The sequence below is a fragment of the Mus caroli genome, unplaced genomic scaffold (assembly GCF_978045245.1).
Source record: "Mus caroli unplaced genomic scaffold, Mus_caroli_1 scaffold_18, whole genome shotgun sequence".
Taxonomy (NCBI): domain Eukaryota; kingdom Metazoa; phylum Chordata; class Mammalia; order Rodentia; family Muridae; genus Mus; species Mus caroli.
The window spans coordinates 14906541-14926903 of record NW_028227273.1 but is presented as its reverse complement, the minus strand read 5'-3'; the positions used below and the strand labels follow the sequence as shown (position 1 = coordinate 14926903).

Here is a 20363-nt window from a genome sequence, read left to right as displayed (position 1 = left end):
TAGCAATTAAAAATATATATATATATAAGCTTCTTAATGGCCATGTGCACACAATGTACTGTGTAAAATCGAAACAGACAACAAAACAGGACTGAGACAGGGTGCTGTAGGTCTAGAAAATGAGGGGTCTAAAGTAGCTTCCGGGTGCTTTCTGAAATGTCTGCTGGTGTTTAGCATCTGGATGAAATACCCACAGACCTTACTTTTATTAGGCTCAGCAATATTTTTCAACTTGCCACTCTGTATATGACATTTTTCAAACCGAGCCAATAGAACACTATGTTGATGATGAGCTATGCTTTGCAGCATCAGAATGATCAAGACCCATCCGCTACTAGGCCTTCTGAAGGAATTCTCTAGGGGCCTTGTCAACTGCCCACCCCCTAGGATTCCACACCTTTCAGCTGGGCAAGCTTTTGCCAGCAGTAGGGAAGCGTTGGGGTGACAGCAACTCCAGCTATGTTGCTGCTGCTGCTTGTCAGAACAGCACACAAAGGCCCGAGGGGGGCGGGGGGGGGGGGGGGGACTCTGGTGATACTGGCCCAGAGCCAAGGTCTCAGCTGGAGCCTGAAGACAACCTTCATCGTGTAATTGTACACATGCTCAAGACTTCGGGAGAAACTCCTAAGCTGATAGGCAGAGGAAGAGCCCATGTTGCTGAGCTGGTATGCTGGGTGGTTTGTGGTTAACCACACAGCCTGAAGAACAGGGTAAGCTGGAGGCCAGGTGAGAACAGCGTGTGGGGATGAATCACAGGAGACAGGAAGGGGGATAATAAGCAACACAGAGCTTAAGCTGAAACCAAGTGTAGGTGTTGGCAGAGGTGGGGCTGAGACACATACCAGCACGGGCTGGTTTTGAAGGATAGCCATGGTTTGGCTTGGTTTGGTTTGGTTTGGTTTGGTTGTGGAAAAACAAAAACAAAAAAACTCATATTAGGTGTCAGTTTCCAGGGCGTTTTTGTAGAAATTTTGATTATAAGAAAATACCCAAAGGCAAAACTTGATGGCACTTGTAGTGCTGAGTATTGGGGAGCCTAAGGCAGAAGGATTATGAGTTTAATCTGTCCATATAAAACAAGATCAAAAAAACAGAAAAGAAGAAAATGGCCAGCCTGAAGAACATCCATATGATTTGGCCCCCATGGGGGCTTTCTTTTAATATCTGCAAAACCCCTAACTATTCTTCACATGCCAAGGTAGACTGGGCATGGCGCGGTCCTCATTTGGCAAGTTAAAATATCTGAGGAATTAAAGTGACTTTTCTGCAACTTAATCATGCTGACAGATCACAACACAAAATCTACCCCATAGCTTAGTTTACCGCTTAGGTGAGTCCCCCACTTCCAAAGTCCGTGAGCTTCCGTGTGGCACCAGGGTACAATATCTGGGGATGCTGAAGCTGTGGTTTGAAAGAAGGAGGACAGAAGAACCACAGCTGCCTGGCTCTCCTCCTGCTCCTGAGAGAGCCGGCTCACTGTGCTGTGACTTCCTTTAGAGAACGTGAAATCCACTCCTTCAGAAGCATGGCAGGTGTGTTCTAGGCACGCAGTGGTGCGCCACTCCCATCCGCATGGGAATGAGCTGGTTATGGTCCACAGACCACCTTTGTGTCCTGCAAGTTTAAAATGTCCTTTTGGGGACTGGAGAGCGACTCCTCAGTTAAGAGTGCGCACTGCTCTTCCAGTGTTGGACCAGTGGACCCAGGCTGAATTCCCAACACTCGGGTAAGTAGCTCACAACTTCTCTAACGCCACCTCCAAGGGATCTGATGCAATCTTGTGGCCTCCACAGGTTCCACACACATGCATAGCACACACATACACACATATACACATACACACATATATACACATACACACATGCACATGCATACAGAACACACATACACATAAACACAAATGCACACGGACCCATTCACACACATATACACACATTCACACACTGTGCACATACATACACATAATTTTAAAACTATATTAAGTGTTCATTTTCCAGTTCATGGGGGGAGCAAAAAAGGGAAAACTTTTATGACTTGTAAAAACAAACAAACAAACAAACAAAAAACTACATAAAGTTCTGATTTTTGTGTCCTTGATACAACTGTATTGGAATCCAGTCATATTCATTAATTTCAGTCTTGTCTGTGGCTGCTTGCATGCGGCAAGTTGTACAGTTCTATCAGAGACTGTCCCACAAAGCCAAAAATACTTAACAACTGCCTCTGTATACAGACAAAAGAAATCTCCATGCCGGGCGTGGTGGTGCACACCTTTAATCCCAGCACTTGGGAGGCAGAGGCAGGAGGATTTCTGAGTTCGAGGCCAGCCTGGTCTACAAAGTGAGTTCCAGGACAGCCAGGGCTATACAGAGAAACCCTGTCTTGAAAAAAAGAAAGAAAGAAAGAAAGAAAGAGAGAGAGAGAGAGAGAGAGAGAGAGAGAGAGAGAGAGAGAAAGGAAGGAAGGAAGGAAGGAAGGAAGGAAGGAAGGAAGGAAGGAAGGAAGGAAGGAAGGAAGAAAGAAAGAAAGAAAGAAAGAAAGAAAGAAAGAAAGAAAGAAAGAAAGAAAGAAAGAAAGAAAGAAAGAAATCTCCAATCCTCGAACTAGAGGAAGGAGATAATTGCAGACACAGATAATTTCTGTGAAATTAAAGAGCGAGGATGGAATTTATCGAGGCAGTTATGAAGCTGGTCTGAGCAGGGGAAGCTCACCCTGCCTGAGAGAGCCTCCTTCAAGTTTATAACCCTTGAAGACCACACTTGGTTAACTGGTTACTTGGTTACTGGAGTGTCTCCAGTTTTCACTGCGATGTGGGCATAACTACAGGAAAATGAAGGTGTGTCCGTCACATTGCTATCTCCCGCCCACCAGTCTCAGCCCATCAAGCTGCCCAGGTGTATAGCCCCAAATTAGTTTAAAGGAGAGGGCCTACCTGTAACTTCTGGGGCCCTGCCCCCAACTAGTTCTGATTGGTAAATAAAGATGCCAGCAGCCAATAGCTGGGGAGAAAAGAAAGAGGTGGGGTTTTAGGAGTCCCGGACTTGGGACCACGTGGAAGGAGGAAGGAGGAAGAAGGAGATCTGCTATCCTCGAGATAGTGTGAAGGAGAATAGGAGAGGAGAGATGCCCTAGCTGAGGTGTGGGCAAGAGAGAGCAGCAGAGTCGCCATGTGAGGAGGCCAAGAGGACGTGGTCCAGAGGGCTGCCCAACTGGATCTAGAGCAGCCAAGATAGAACATAGAAATTAGTAAGTGGTAACTCGGAATTATCAGTGAGAGGTAGATTCTAGCAGCATGGAGGTTAGGCAGTGGTCCAGCTATTGTGCTGCTTAAGGCATATTTAAATAAAAAGGCTGCTTGTGTGTCTTTCACTGGGGACTGTAAACCACTGAGGCAGGAAACAACCTCACAGAGGGATTTATTTATAAATATTAATTCTACACAGTTGTTCCACTCTCCCCGGCTGCTCTCTGATAATGCCCCTGTGTGTTTGCCAAGGGTGGAGGGTTCAACATGGAGTCGTGTTCTCTGTAGCGCTCACTCTCAGAGGCCGAGAGTGTCTGTCTTTCTTCGACCCAGAGTCCCAGCAAGTTAGCTCGGAACCAAAGCAAACCGCAGAGATCTATTCCACGGATGCTCTGTGAAATACTCACTCGTCACCACCCCTGCCCCCTCCCCCTGACATCCCTGCCACATCCCCCTCCCCACTGTACCAGGAGATGGGATCAGAAAACCGCACTGCCTTCCATCCATGCAAAACTCTCAGCTCCCTTTCTGTTCCTCCCGTCTCCTTTCCCTATGCTAAATGGCTCAGGCAAATTGTGCCTGTGTGGAATCATAGTGGGGTAATGTAGTTTGCCTTATAATCTGTAATACAGCCCTGTTTGGTGTATGTGTGCGGATGTCTTGCTATACAGCCCTGACTGACCTCGAGCTTAAGGTAGTCCCCCTGCCCATGCCTCCTAAGTACTGAGCCTACAGGTAGGCATCACCGTGTCTGGCGTGATACCATCTCTTTAGCATTTTCTAATCTACTAGCCAGTTGACTACCCATTCATTCCCCTGCCTTTATAATTCCAGCTCACTTAAGTACACAGTCAAGCCTTGAAAGGCTCCTAGACAAGACCCAGGCAGGTCTATGAAGGGTATCAACCCCATGCCAGTCTCTAATGCTCAGCATGCCAGAGAGGTACCAGGGACCTAGAAAAGTACTTGATGATCAGGTTCTTGCTTCTGGTTGTCTGCAGGACACAAAAGCTTGCCCCTAATGTCCTGCCTAGATCTAGGCTGTCCCACACTTTAAAGTCCTGCATTGGCTTTAAAGTGTGTGGTTTCCCAATCCTGTGTGAACCCTGCCACCAGGCTCTGCACTCCTGCCAGACCCCCATTGCAGTTATTGCTAAGCCTTGCCTGAGATTCACATACCCACTGGACTTCACACGTTGGGCCAAGACTCCCATCATTCCTCCTCACTGGTGCTTTATTATCCTGGTTGTCGTGTTGGTGGGCTTTGGAGCCAACCCAAGAGACACATCTCTGGGCTTGTCTGTAAAGAATTACCAGAGATCAGCTGAGGTGGACAGACCCACCCTGGATACCGCTGGCCTTGTTCCTGGTGCCTCATCGGGTAGAATCGGATTCAGTAAAGTGACAGAAAGGAACAGAGCTCATGCATTCGCCTCTCCCTGTATCCTGACTACATGGGTGATGTTGCCAGACACCTCCCGCTCCTACCTCCACACCTTCCCTCAAACCATGAGACAACAGAAACTTCCTTATCATGTTGTGTTAGCGGGTGTTTTGTCCCAGTTACAAGAAAACGATAATACATCCTCGACACCCTAATCTAAAAAGCAATTCTTCCACCCCCTGCCTTAGCCCAGAATCTGTCCCCAGCTTGCACAAAGGAGGAGTTAGGCATTGTGCAACCTCACTGGACCCAGTGAGCTTTCCCAGGCTGGCTACTCTCCTCACCCTGACTAGTACTTGCCACCAAGATGCTGGCATGGCTCCACGGCTACCCCACTGAACTACCACAGTACCTGGGCTCATGGCTTGCTTCCACTCTCTACCAATGTGGGGAGCTAGGTAGAAGGGCAAAATAATGGCAGATACCATGCCATCTCTACGACGGGCTCAGCATCAAGCAAAAAGGCAAGCAGTGGCCATTAGGTGCAAGAGACATAGCTGGGGAATGGGATGGCAGACCAGCCATCCTCCCCAGGGCAACATCTAGGTCGGCCTCTGAATGGACTCAAAACAGAAAAGAGAAGAATTGCATACAGGGCTCCCAAGCCAGAGACCCAGGCTCCCTACCATTTCCACACCTACTCCCAAAACTCGTGAGTTTATCCAGTTTCTCTGCGGTCTCTCTGCCCCTCCTCAACCAGGAAGTGATTATACAAAGTAGATTTTGTTTTTGAATGGCTTTGAGTGTTCTCCAGAACTGGTTTTTCTGAGAGTCTGTGTTCGCTTTTAATCCAATCATCGAATGTGGAGTTGAGTTTACTCCTGCTGACTTCTAATCCTCCAAGACAAAACGAAAATGTATGCAAAATGTATGAGGAAATGGTAAAGTATAGCACACACCATTCCCCCCACCCCCCAGCAAAGGGGGGATTCTCAGAGGCTGAAGGGGTTGGGGGAAGGGTGGCAGGGCCTTCATCTGTAGCACACACCATTCCCCCCACCCCCCAGCAAAGGGGGGATTCTCAGAGGCTGAAGGGGTTGGGGGAAGGGTGGCAGGGCCTTCATCTGATGGGAAGTCAGATAGGTAAACTTTCAGGCAAGAAAAACCACCTAACACTCAAAGACTTGACCCTGTGTTTGCTCAGAGCAAAGAGAGCCCATGCGTTTCAAGCGAGGGCTGTCAAAGAAGAATGCGTTTGCAAGCCAGTTGAAATTTAAAGTAAACCTCAGCAGGTCAATGAGAGGCCTTCCCTAAAAAGGCAATCAGACTCCCAGCAACCACGCTTCGGAAACTCTGTTAGTGTCCTATGCTGTCCAAAAGGCTCTCACGGTTTTAACTCCAAATAGGCTGGCACACAAATAGGAAGTGAAAAACTTGGGGAGTTGGGATGATCGGATCCTACCTGGACATATGGGAAAGCTTGAAGAAACACAGTATATGGTAGCAACTGAGAGAAAAAAAAAAGCGAGCTCTGAAGGTTGCACTGCAAAATGTGAAAGAGGCTTAGAATGGACACGCTATGGTCTCAGCAGGTCCACACCTGTCAGTCCTGCTGGTGATGCCCAGGAGAGGGAGGGGGCAATCAGGAGAGAGAAGTCCCCTCCTCACTCACTGCTATACAACACCATTCGAGACTATTAAGGCACCATGCTCCCAAAGGTCTAAGTCTTCTGATACTACACGAGACTCCAATCCCTTATGTTGGCGTCTCAGCAAGCACTGGCTTTAGCTAAGATTATTTTTAATTCTTTCCATTATGAAATAATTCACACACAAAGAAGTATATAACACTACATAGATGCAGATTTTAAAGAAGAGTCAAAACTAAGAGGCAGAAGCAGGTAGATCTCTGTGAGTTCGAGGCCAGCCTGGTCTACGAGTGAGTTGCAGGACAGCCAGGAATGATAGGATATGTGGGGCAATGGGCCTTGCCAAGAAACCTGATAAGACTGAGTGGGCTGGAAGCCCTGGAACACAGAAGGGACAGTAGCAGCTTCACCTGCTGCCGACCAGACCCCTGTCACGTGACCACAGCACCCCCATGGAGAGGACTGTGGCCATCAGTCACATAGGGGCAGTGCCCCCAAGCCCCTCCACATGCAGATGAGGCATCCCTAACATCTCAGACCAAGCCAATAGGAAGCACCTGCTGCCGGACCCCAACCCACCCCAAAAATGTATATAAGATTCTATCCAGAAGGAATACAGCTGTGTGAGAACTACTACATCTCTGAGAGCGGCTGTCCTATAGGAGCTGTAACACTCCCTGGGGAAGAGAGCACTCTCCCGAAGCCCTCTCCTAATCAGAGCTCCTCTGCACCTTGCTTGCAGCCAAACCAGCCCCCCGGGGGTGGGGGGTAGCACTTTCCTCTCCCTGCTCAAGCCCTCTCCCCTTCATGCCAGGCCAGAGATCTCTTTGGATAGCACCAAGGATATAGGAAAAAGCCTATCTCAAAAGAAGAAAAAGCAAAAAGAAAAGCTGAGCATCCAAGCACATACCACCCAGCTTAGCTGAGAGTGGACACTGCTAGTCCTTGGACACTGCCTCTAGGTTGGGCCCTCAGCTGTCCCACTTCCTCTTCCCAAGAGGACAAACCATTGACCTGACACTGGGGTCACTCGTACCCTAACCCTTTCTCTATACTTTTAGTCCGTTTGGTAGGGATCCCTGTCTAGCGACGGCTGCCTTTGAACAGGAAGGGAACGGGAGGAAACCGGAAGAGCTGTGGTCTCTTCAATTTGCTCCTTACTCTGTGGTTTATTTCCTGTTTTCTCCAGACTCGCGTGTAGCCCAGGCTACCCTCAAACTTAGGATCCCCTCGCCTCAGCCCGGTGTTGCTCAGTGGCATAATGAAATGTGCTCCTGTGGACGTGTGGGGTCGCAATCTATGTACTCTCAGCTCCAGAGGATCCCACCGTACGCGTACTACCACCAGTTCTCGCGCTATTTGTGGATTTTTTCAGTTATTAGAAACAAACTAAAAATAACATTCTTACACTTGCCTCTTGCACAGAATTGGCAAAAAATTCTCCCAAGTATGCTCGAAAGAACCATTGCTTGTACCCAAGCCATGACCAGTTTATAACAACTTAAGGGACCTGAGCCACATTATGGAGCAGTCTAGATAAACTGGTGTTTTCCCTAGCAGGCTTCCTTGGGAAAGAGTTGGTTGATTTATAGTCTCGCCTCCTCAACCCCTCCCACCAAGTTACTTTGCCCAGGACTTCCTGCTTGCCTTTCCCTTCACTTTCTACCAACCCCTGGATCACCTTTCTCCAGTCATCGGAAGGCTTTAGCACTTTGTCTAATTGGTTTGGGTTGGTAGAGGGACTCCTCTGTTTTTTCCCCCAGGATAGGATCTTGCATGTAGCCCAGACTGACTTCAATTTCACAATCCTCCTGCCTCCGCCTCCGGGCTAGGATTGCAGTCATGCACTACTTTGCCTGGTGCAAAGCTAGTTCTAATTGGCTGTCTTGAAGAAATGAAGAAATGAGTGTCTGTTCTTCAGTTTGCATTGGGCAATTCCACTTTACCCCAGAACGAGAGTTGCTGAAAATATCGAGCAATTTCAACCTGTGTCTTGGGGCCTCTAGCAAGAAATGAGAAATGATGAGCGCTGGTCTCCTGTGGGGCAGTGTGGGCTGCGTGTGCACAGACAGCCTGGTCTCCAGTCTCTTCACTCTCCCATTGAATTCTGACTCAGTACCAAGGACTCTCAAAAGTAAATAGTATCATGGAACTGAGGAAAGACCAGAGTTCAGAAAAACCACCAAACTGGAGGTAAGTTTGCCACCAGCGTTCTCTAAGCCCAGAAGTGGAGCCAGCACAGTGGATGGTATGGGCTGAAAGGGATGCATAGAGGTCTGACTCCAAGACAAGTCTTAACTGATGCTCACAGAAAGTTGGGCAAGCCTTCTAGTTTTACTGTTTTTCTTTTCCTTTCCTGCACTTTCTCGTATCCTAATACCTAACCAATCCCTTGGCTATAACACCTGGTGGGTGTGCAATGAGCACTAAACGTTCATATTGATCAGTAACTGGCTCAGGTCAGATTGTCTTAGGTGAAGATGGACGACAGGAAAGCTGGAGGAAGGCATTTGGAAGGGAAGTCAGGTTGTTGTTGTTGTTGATCCTCAATTCCCACTTAGCTATATTAATTATATCTCTACCTTCCCTTGGCCTTCTTTTCCTCTTCTTCCTCCCTGTGAGTGCTAGGGAATCAAACTCACATAATCAGGCTTGGCAGCAAGCTCCTTTCTCCACTGAGCCATATCACTGACCCTCAGCTTCTGTTTTCAACTCACAAAAATTGGAAGTTCAGAGAAACTCAAGTCAATTTCTATTTTTTTAAATGTCTTTTAGCTCTAATCAGTTATTGCCATAAAAAGATGTAAAGAATGAAAAGCAAAGCCAAGTCTCATAATAGCTGTCCCTGTCACATACCAGGTATTCTTATAGAGGTTCATGTGTGAGCCTATAAGAAGTTATTACTATCTCTTGTTTAACAAAAACCTGGTGTGTTCATCTTAAAAACTTTGTGGAGTATAAAATACTAATTCATTCAGTTGACACAACTATATTTCTCACTAAATAATTTATGTATTCATTTTGGGTTTTTATTTCTTTATTATTTGACAGTAATTGTTTAAATTTATCAGGGATGGTATTTTTTTAATAAGTATGCTCAATTTTTTTTTTTCAGATTTTTGAAAGAGTTTCCCTGTGTAGTCTTGGCTATCCTGGAACTTTCTCTATAGACCAGACTGGCCTTGAACTCAGAGATCTACCTGCCTCTGCCTCCCCAGTGCCAGCTTTAAAGGCCTGCACCACGATGCTCAGCTATTTTTGATTAATTTAATTAGCATTCGCCTTGCCTGGTGTACTTTCTGTGTGAACAGCATACATGAAATCTACTAAGAGCTTCCAACTGTTTTTTAGTGTGTGTGTGTGTGTGTGTGTGTGTGTAGGACAAGGCTGGGTTTTTTAGTGTGTGTGTGTGTGTATGTGTGTGTGTCTGTGTGTGTGTGTGTGAGTGTGTGTGTGTGTGAGTGTGTGTGTGTGTGTCTGTGTCTGTGTGTGTATGCCTGTGTGTGTCTGTTTGTGTGTGTGTGTGTGTGTAGGACAAGGCTAAGTATCATCTGCAGAAACGCCACCTACCTAATTTCTGAGACAGGGTCTCTCCTTGGCCTGGAGCTTGAGCATGAGGCTGGGCTGGATACCATCCGAATCCAGGGATCCGAACCCAGGGATCCTCAGGCTTCTCGCCCCTCCCTCACAAGCTTGAGGTCCCAAGCCCAAGTTTTTACCACAATTTCCTTATCAAACCCAGGCCTTCACTCTTTGCAAGGCAGGCACCTCCTGGCTGAGGCCTCTCACCACCTCGTGAAAGTTTACTTTTTAAAGCTCTGAGTCACTGTTTAAAATACTTGGGAAACTCTGCCTTAAGTAAATTCTTCTAGCTAAACATAGCTGTTACAGTGGCATGCTTTTACTTTCCTTGTAGGAATAAACACACACGCACACACACACACTAAAAAAAAAAAAGTTTATAATGTAATTAAAAACCAAACAAAACAAAACCAAACCTTGGAGTCAAGACACAATTATCCAGGACAGTCAAGTCATTTAATATCCTGTTTAATTGAGCCTGATTGTTAATCAGGACAAATTGAAAACCTCTGTCTAAACGCATAGTCACAGAACACATTGTGAGTGTCAGAAAGACTAGGAAATCGGCCTCACAAACTCCCTCCCTACCCTGCCAATCAAAACTAGGCCCAAGGGGAGGAGCTAGCTCGTCCCCACCCTGGAGCTAGATGGGAGTCCAAGAAGAGACCCAGGTCCACAGGTACCTGCAAGACTCTCTTGTGAGTCTGGGCTGATGCTCTGTGAACTGGTGTGTAACCTTTACAAATGCTTCTTAAAATACAAACCTAGCTTGTAGTTTGTCTTTCTAACGCCATGCAGTTGATTTTAAAGATTTCAGCACAGTGAAGATCGGCTGCCAGCAGCTGCTACCCTGGAGTGGCAGAGAGAGAGAGAGATCTGAGTTATTAGAGTTCATTTTTCTTTGTTCACTCTGGTCGTCTATCGCAGGCACAGGAAAACACGGGTTTTTTTTCATATTGCTGGAAGATGAGGAGGGTTGTGAACTCTCTAAGCCACCCTTGCCTGTAACATTCCCAGTCCGTATATTTATTTATGTGTGTGTGTAAGTCTGTGCACCTGAATGTCCCACAGAGCACATGTGGGGTCAGAGGACAACATGGAAGAGTCACTTCTCTTCTGGGGAGCAAACTTAAATCGTCAGGCTTGACGTAAATTGACTTCACCCACTGGGCCACCATCTCACCAACCCTTTCAAACATCGCTGTTCACCCTGTGAGCTCTGCTCCCTGACAGTACTTCTTCCTTCCTTCCTTCCTTCCTTCCTTCCTTCCTTCCTTCCTTCCTCTCCCTCTCCCTCTCCCTCTCCCTCTCCCTCTCCCTCTCCCTCTCCCTCTCCCTCTCCCTCTCCCTCTCCCTCTCCCTCTCCCTCTCCCTCTCCCTCTCCCTCTCTCTCTCTTTCTTTTTAAACAGAGTATTATGCAACCCATTATGACCTTAAACTTGCTACATAGCCTAGGACAACCTCGAACTGCTGGCTTCTGCCCCTACCCCCTTGTGCCCCTACTCCTGCCCCTGCCTCTGTCTCTGCCTGAATAATCATCTTGGACTTCCATGTCTAGGATATTATTTAATGAGTTCTATGACACTGAGAATTAATCCTCACTCTACAGAGAAACCCTGTCTTGAAAAACCAGATTCAGAAAGAGAGAGAGAGAGAGAGAGAGAGAGAGAGAGAGAGAGAGAGAGAGCATCTGGGAGCAGAGCAACAAGTGATCATCTCTGTGTCAGGGTGTGATACCACCCATGCAGTTCCAGTGACTCCGAGTCACTAAGCTCACCTGGAAATAGTGTGGTCATACTGCTTATTAAGTGTTGGTCTGGGGACAAGGCAAATTGCCTTGGTTCATTCCATCAGCATCAACTCCATTAAGTACCAAGGATAAAAAAATAACCTAGTACTGTCATTCTCCTAAGCCAGTAGAATTCCTAACTCTAGTCTAAATACTTTCTCTTATATCACAAATAAGTACAGCTCTCCTCATCAAAGAGACCTTTTTTTACACTTGATGGAGCTGATTACAGAGATCCACAGCTGGTCAAAATACCCAACCCCTCCTCTAAGGATAGGGGAACTTACAAAAGAGGGGTCAGAACAATTGCAAGAACCAGAGTCCCAGGATGCCTGCTGTGAGATGCTGGCTTCTCCACATTACAGGAACCGTGCAGCCATGAAACCTCGATCATATAGCTGCCTAAACAAGACCTGCATCATGGCAATATCAGTTGACATGGCAACAAGGGTAGAGTAAATTTCACAAGGCCTCACCCCTAAACGAAGAGCTACAATTAATGGAGCTAAGAGAAGGAGAATCAGCCTACTCCCGGGATAAGCCACACCCCCTAGTTAGGTTATCCAATCCCAAGCAGTCAGCCCTAAACAAGTGTGTGCATGAGTGTGTGCACGTGTGTGTGCGTGCGTGTAAAATGCTGTAAAGGAAGAATGAGACACCACAATAAGAGAAAGCCTTTCGAACAGAGGAAAGATTTAGAGACAGTTTTAGAGACAGTGGTACGGAGGAAGATGTGTTCTGGATCCTCAGGCTGTTGATCAGATTTACAGATGAGTGCCAAGAAATAGGGGCAGAATTAGATGGAAATGCAGGTGGTACCATTAAAGTTTTTCCTTTGGACACAGCCCCCCAAAACTGAGTGAGGTGTTGGGGGAGCCATGTGGGAGCAGTTCTTTCAAGGCAGAAGGGACACTGCAGGAAGTGCCTGGTGTTTAACACTTCTGGTAGAGGAACACTGTGGTTGGGCTTGGCCCTTGTAAGCATTCAGAGGGCTCTGACTACGCCAGTTATAATGTGTCTCTGCCTTACTTAGCTCAACCAGGTGAAAGATAGAATAGGAATGAGTTGGTCTCCAGGACCAGCCTCGCACAGCTGGAATCCCTCACAAGTCTCTTTGTCTTCCTAATATTTTGCTCTGGACAGTCTGCCAATGTCTCTAAATGGTCATCTAAACCATTCTCCCTTAACCTTGTGAGTTAAACCTGCCATTTCCCCAGAATTCAACTTGAAAATAGTATCTTGGTAGGGCAGTGTGTGCAGTGTGTCAGAGAGAAGAGGGGACATTCAGGAGGCAGTATGATGACCTTGGTGGCCAAGGGTCAAGGGTACAGAAAGAGAGACAAAGTGCCACCAAAGGCCTAAGTTAACGCTTCCCCTCCATTTTCTACTGGGACTGGAAGGATGACTCAGTGGTTAAGAGCACATGCTGCTCTTGCAGAGGGCCTGAGTTCTGTTCCCAACACCCACATCTGGCAGCTCACAACCAGCTGTAACTTCAGCTCCAAGAAATCCGATGCCTCTGGTCTCTGACTTCTGTGGACAGCTGCATTCATATGCTCATAAACATAGGCACACATGAGCATAATTTTTTTTAAGTTTTGAAGTCTTTATGGAGCACTGGCAAACCTATCCTGATCTTATTTTGGGGGTAGCATACAACAGAGCTGTTTAAAACAGGAAGTTTGGCACAGTTAATTAGCAAGCTAAAACCCTTAACAGATTCACCAATAAGGGAGTTGGCCTGTGGCCAGACATTGGTCACACAAAAGACTCCAAAGGCACTGCATGTTCACGTCACACCTTCAACAGAAGCTTGGAATGAAATAAAATAGAATATTGACAAATGGGAGACTCGGGGAAGGATTGAAAATATGAACGAAAAGCAGGTGGAGACAATATTAAAAATAGTCATCTAAATAGTTCATCTAAAAATAGTCTAATTCCACCCAGGAGCCAAACCCTATTAGATTTCACGTTCATTTGGGTTCACAGTATGTTTGTGGACTCCCTTGACGCAAAGGAGAAAAGTGGAAGAGGTCTCCCTCACTGTTCGTAGATTCAGCCATGGCCCTTTATCTGAAGGTGACAGAAATCAGGAAGGAAGGACAGCTCTTGGGAACTGGTCATGGTCTCTGCGTGAATTAGAACATATTGGTTATGGTTTGGATCTGAATTGTCCCCACAGGTTCATGTCTTGAGCCCATGCTCCCCAGACTATGGTGTTACTGGGGGAGCTATAAAACTTTTAGGAAAGGGTGGCCCCAGCTGGCTGCAGCAGCTCACTGGGGATTGGGCTTCAAGGAGTTCTCCTGGGTGGTCCTGATTCCTGTCACTCTCTTGGCTCCCTAGTCAGCTATGATGTGAGCAGCTTCCAGCACGTGTGTCTACTGCCCGGACCTAGACCACTACTGTGCCAAGCGTTCTCCACCATGGTAGACGGAGCCCATGAGCCAAAACCAATCTTCCCTCATCAGGTGTTCTGATCACACTCACACAAGAGTTGCTAATACAACCTAGACACTCTTAAGTCTTTTAAAGCCCGCTTTTGATATATTGTTCTTTAAAAGGGGGAAAAATAATGACGTGTTAGAACCACGGTGGATCACGTATAGAACTCCCTACAGTTATCTAGCCTCTCTTGTGTGCCAGGTTCTCATATATTTCATTCTCTAGTTTGTTTTCTGTTACTGTGATGAATACCATGACCAAAAGCAACTTGAGGTTTATTTGGCTTACACTTTCTGGATAAGGCAGGAACTCAAGCAGAGAAGGGACTTGAAGCAGACACCATGGAGAGATCCTGCTTACTGGTTTGCTCTCCGACGTGTGCTCGGCCCGCCTCTCTTGTGTGCCCTAGGTTGATTTTCTACAATGTGGGTTAGGCTTTCCATGCCAATCATCAGTCAGGCCAACCCGATCTGAACAGTTCTTCCGTCAATGTCTCTCCTGAGGTGATTCTTGATCGTGTCACGTTGACAATAAAGATTAACCAGGGGGCTGAAGAGATGGTGAGGCAGTTAAGAGCAATAGCTGCTGCTCTTCCAGAGGAGGGTTCAATTCCCAACACTCACGTGCCAGCTCACAACAGTCTGTAACTACAGTTCCAGGGGATCCAACAGCCTCACACAGACATACATACCGGCAAAACACCAATGAAAAAATTATAAGAGGAGGAGGAGGAGGTAGAAGAAGAAGACAAAGATGAAGAGGAAGAGGATGAAGTAGAGGAAGAAGAGGAAGAGGAAGAGAAGAAGAGGAAGAGGAAGAGGAAGAAGAAGAAGAAGAAGAAGAAGAAGAAGAAGAAGAAGAAGAAGAAGAAGAAGAAGAAGAAGACGACGACGACAAGGGCTAATAAGGACAGCTAGGGACAGCTGATGTCATGGTGAAGAGACTAGAGTATGGCAGAGCTTCTGTCTCACCCAGCTATAACCCAGGGCACTGATCATAAGAAATGAATCCACCATTAAAGCTCATCCCTGTGTGTGATAAATGTAGAGCCTCCTGGGGGAGGGAGGGAGAGAGAGAGAGAGAGAGAGAGAGAGAGAGAGAGTTGGAATTAGAACACAGGCAGAGGATTGCCTCTTCCCTTTCCACAGAAACTGCCCTAGTAGAGGACCAGGCCAAACATCCTGGGGTTTAGTCTGGTGAACCCTACTATCTTGTCATCCTATCTATTTCCACCATGGAGGATAGATATATAGCTCGCCTCAGCCAGTGGTGCAGGCCCTAAGGCACTACACGTGAAGGGACTGGGTCACACTGTGGGACCCCGACTTAGAGCGTTTCTTCCTGGAAGGTAAAGCCCCTGGACGTTCCCCAAGTTTGTTTTCCCTGATCTCTAAAAATACAGCCAGAAAGAAGCTCTTTGTTCTCTATAGCCAGCAAAAAGCGGTTTTGTTTCTATACTTTACAACCAGAGATGCCTGCCTTCCTGTGCGGAGGACACAGAGATAAAAATTCGGAAAGAACTCACTCCCTACTCCTGCCTTGTAAATTTCACCAAGGACACCCCGGAAGAGAACTCTCCTCCCAACTCCTCCCAATTCCTCAGCTAGCTGTTAAAAGTCCCCTACTGTCACCCCTGCCCTACATGGGCAGAGGGACTTCGTCCTCAGCTAGCTGGTAATAAAACCTTTTGCAGTATGCATCAGGTGTGGTTTTCTCTTGGGATGTTGGGGTGTTAGCCAGCTCATCCTGCAGCTCATCCTGGAACTTGAGCGGAGGCCCAGCATCGGGGGTCTTACAACACAACCCTCGCTTCCACAGCAATGGGAACAGTTGGTGACGCTCCTTCTTGTTCACTTGGCTATTGCAGCCACATGGCGTCTCTTTCTACCCATTGCTTCTCCGTCCCTCTGTTAACTGCCCCTCTGTTAACTGCCTTTTCCTGGTGACGTAGTGGAATCTAGGCAAGGGCAAAAGGGAGCAAATCGGGAAAGCAGCAGAGAAAGCCAGGGCAAATATTGCTGGCGGGATAGGAAGAGTAGACTGGAATTACAGCGGGGGCCCGGGGTGGAGCCTGGAAGCGTGTTGGGGTCTCCAGACCCACCAGACTCTCGGCTGCGTCCCACGCAAGCTCCCGTCTTCCTTCCGTGTGAGACGCGCCCTACATGGCTGCGCAGGGAACACTGTCAGGCTTAACCAAAAGCCCCTCACTTGATTTTGCTTCAGAGTTTCCCCTCTGCCAACCAAAGAGTCAAAGGGCAGTTTCACACAAAGGCCCCTCGTGTACAAAACACAAAAGGTGACGGACACGGTGTGTGGTCCTGAGGATGGACGCCAGTGAAGTCTTCCTGTGAGGGACGAAGGGACAGACGTCTTACCCCCTCAGCATGCACAAGGTGAACCCGTGGCTCTGGGTTCTGTTTTTTTTTTTTTTTTTTAACAGATCAGTTTGCCAGCATTTAGAGTCAGCAATGTAGCACAGAAGAAATTAAACTGGAGCGGGGTCACACAACCGAAGCGCTTTAATTAGCTGTGAGATTTGCCAAGTAATTTAAGCCTACGTCCCAGTTTTCTCATCAAAAGTACAGGATGAATGGCACCTGCTCTGTTCGCCTTAAAGATCGAAGATAAAGATTATATGGGTAAATGGACACAAGGGCTCTTGAAACTTCATGTTTAAGAGCCACAGAGTTTCCTGGGGTGGGAAATGTGAAGGTTTTAGCAGCCAAACTTGATGTCCTCAACACTGCAGAAGGCACGTCTGAATCTTTCCCCAACACCTGCTGGTCCCTGACTACATTAAAGTTGCTGGATTCTGCAAATGACGTTAGCAAAATTGGAATCCATGCCCCGCCTGTATTTCCTCCATCCCCATCCTCTGTAGCTGAGACAACAGCAGGACTCAGGCAGGGAGCCACCCACCCACCCACATTCGCTCTGACAATAGAGAATTCAAGGGCAAGTTCCAGGTGCCATGCTTGCTAAGTTAGTGTCCTGAGAGCCTCAGAGCCCCACCTCTGCCTTTCTGCCATTTTCTGAGCGTTGGCCTGTGCCCTTGGGTCTGTAGCTACAAGCTTTATGAACTCTGATTTCAGTGCCATGAAGTGTTCCTATACATACACACAGACACACACACACCTCATATATATATATGAGAGAGAGAGAGAGAGACTTCCTCCAACAAGGCCACACCTCCTAATCCTTCTAGTCCTTTCTAACAGTTCTACACCCTGGTAACTAAACATTCAAATATATGAGCCTATGGGGGGGGGGCATTCTTATTCAGACCATCACTGTTCTCAATTCCTTGTAAGTCATGAAGCATCCTTGAAAAGGGGTGAAAGACACTAAGCCTCTACCCACCAATTCCACCAGAGAAACCCAACAGCAGCTGTACTCTCTTCCAGCCATGGCCTCTGGTTTCGTCTTGGGCCAGTCCATACAAGTGATCAGGGAAGGGAAGAGACCATCATATCTCACTCTCCTGGCCACAGTCCCTGGCTCAGGATAGTTCAAGCTGACCAGACAGATCCCTGGGGGATCTATGCTCAAGCTTCTATTTAAAAAAACAATTTAATTTTTTTTCCTCTCTCTCCATTTGACCAGGAACCTGAAAACTCTGGACCCACTACATCTACTGAAAAAGCCTAAGTATGAGCATGGGGGCAGCCAAGATGAGCCTAACAAGAGACAAAGTTGGGATCTGGTGATGTGCTGAGGCCCCTGCATCCGGCCATTCCTGAAGCCACCTGGGATTTTTAGGTTCACAAACTAACGCCTTTTCTTTCTGTGTAAGTCCACGGGAACTGGCATCTGCAAGAAAAACAAATACAAGAATATTTTCAAAGACTTACTTTGATCATTTCTCTGGGGGCGCAGGAAGTTGGCGCTGGCTGGTTGATCGGCACTCCCAGCTGCGTAAATATTACCTAGTTACAATGTTGCCACAAAGTCCAGAGCCTGTGGAGAGGGTTGTGGCTCTAACATCTCCATTGATAGAAGGCTCAGAGCTGCCTCTGGGTTGCTGCATTATGTTCAGCCTGCTCTGCAGTGTTACCAGGGTTCTAACATTTCCTTTGTGGTCCCTTTAGGCAGGAACATCCAAGTGAATCAAATTTTCAGATTTTTTTTTAAATGTATATTTACATTTTTATTTGAAGGACAAAATAAACATTATTTGCCCTAAAGAGTGTGTCCTAAAAAGTGAACCTCTGGTTTTATATACGTTACATGGTACTCTATTGCCTGGTGCCCACAGAGACCAGTAAAGACGGTGTCAGGCCCCCTGGAACTGGAGTTACAAACAGTTGAGAGCTATCATGTGGGTGCTGGTGATTGATCCTGGGTCCTCTGGAAGAGCAGCCCGTGCTTTTAACTGCTGAGTCATCTCTCCAGGCCCAACCCTATTCTTTTTAAGCAATGAAATAAACTAATAAAAACAGATTCTTTTTCTCTAATGTAGACAATGTCGCATAGCCTAACTCAACAATTCCAGCTGGTTTTTCTTGAAGCCACACCTGCACGAAGGAGACAAGAAGCTAAAGGAGTCTCTTCCTCCTCAGCCTGGAAGGGGTCCCTGCCTAGCTGTGCTCAGAGCATGCTACACTGTGCAGCCTCTGAGGAATAGAAAGCTAGCTGCCCTAGATGCTGGAGGGAGGAAGGGATGGTCTCTGACAGGCTGGGACATCTGATAGGATTATTGTGACGATGCTTCTTCCAGGTCACCCTGTAGCCAAAGCACTGAGCAGGGCATGGAGAGAGGCCAGGCTCCCTTGTGCCCACAGGGATGAGGGGGAAGTACCACCCACACCGTTACAAAGTTGCCACTGGAGGGCCCTGGCCTGTGTGGGGCTGCAGTTCTTCCCCTGCTCATCCCCTCTAGGACACCCATCTCTGCCTGCTTCCCGAGAGTCCCTTCACCAGAGGCATAAAGGACAGGAATCACCAGACTTGAGGCTTCCACGAGTTTAACAGAAAAGGACAAGCGGCTGACAGTGCCTGCCCACCCCAAACCCAGCCTCCTCCCCACCCCCAGTCATCTCCTGGAACAAACCTTCATGTGGAAATTTAGCTTTTATGGCCCAGTCACATGACCCTCTCACCACAAAACCTCCCCTCCTCCCCAGGCAGGGTAGCTTTCCTTCTGACCCTGAATGCCCACAGCACCTCACAAGCCGGCCCCCTTTCAGGATATAGCATCTACCAGTACTTGCTATTTGCATTTTTGTCTCCAGCTGCAGAACACCTGGAGGAAATGAGGTACCAACCAATTCCCGGTGACAGGGAAATGAAGACATTCGTAACAGTTAAAGAATCAGATGCAGCACCTGCCCTCCACCCCAAGAAAAGTTAACTGTTCTTTCTTTTCTCCTGGCTCCCCAAGACCCCTCTGCCCAGCAACAGGGCTGTTTGCCTTTTTCTGCCCTTCCCAGACCAAGCTGCTGAAGACACCTCATCTTCCGGAGCTTGACTGCTTGTGAGAGAAGAGACAGCCGTATCTACAGCTTTGAAAAAGTACAGGACTCCCTTGGTAATCCGAGTGATCTGGCTGTAGCGACCTTGCCCTAGAACCTCCCCACCTCCGCCTATGTTTAAGGATCAGATGGAATTCATTTTCTCCATCGGTGTGAGCAGCCAGAGTGGGAGAGAGTTAAAAAAACAGATGGTATTTCACTCTGCTTATAAACCCAAGAGACCTGAAAACAGGGAGGACAGAGATGCCTGTGGACCCCTGCACACTGCAATACTGCTCATCATAGCCAGCCAACATGTGAGGCCACCAGTAGGTGGCTGAGTGACCAAGAGTTAGCATCTTTATACCACAGACTCAGCTTGAAAGGAAACAAAGTAGGGATTTTTTTTTCCTTGTTTGGTTTCGTGAATTCATCCTAACTGAGGTAACCCAGATCCAAAAGGACATGCATGGTATGAACTCACTTATAAGTGGATATTAGCCATAAAGTACAGGATACCCAGGTTACAATCCACAGTCCCAAAGAAGCTAAACAAGAAGGAAGGGCCAAGAGAGGATGCTTGAATCTCGCTTAGAGCGGGGAATAAATGGTCATAGGAGGTAAATGGAGGACAGGAACTGGGTGGGAAAGGGGATGGAGTAAGGAATTGGGAAGGGGTTCAGGAGAAAGGATCACAGGACCAAGAGAGTGAACGGGGAACTGTGGTTGGCAGGGGGTAGGGGTCATCTCTAGGACATGCCAGAGACCTGGGGTGGGGGAGGCTCCCAGGAGCCTATGGGGGTGAGTTCAGCTGAG

The 20363-nt window shown here is 47.4% G+C and overlaps 2 long non-coding RNA genes across 2 annotated transcripts in view; one reads left to right on the top strand and one right to left on the bottom strand.

Annotated features, from left to right (window-relative positions):
- LOC110312729 (uncharacterized) overlaps positions 1 to 15994 on the bottom strand; it is a 64869-nt gene extending 48875 nt beyond the window's left edge. The window contains exons 1-2 of the long non-coding RNA XR_003835251.2: positions 15782 to 15994; positions 10624 to 10709 (exon numbers count right to left, since the gene is read on the bottom strand). This is a non-coding gene — a long non-coding RNA (uncharacterized LOC110312729). The remainder of the gene's footprint in view (positions 1 to 10623; positions 10710 to 15781) is intronic.
- LOC110284375 (uncharacterized) lies at positions 8258 to 17942 on the top strand. The gene is made up of 2 exons (XR_003835252.2): positions 8258 to 8470; positions 17701 to 17942. It is a non-coding gene; the product is annotated as an uncharacterized LOC110284375 (long non-coding RNA).
- Positions 17943 to 20363: the final 2421 nt, after the last annotated feature.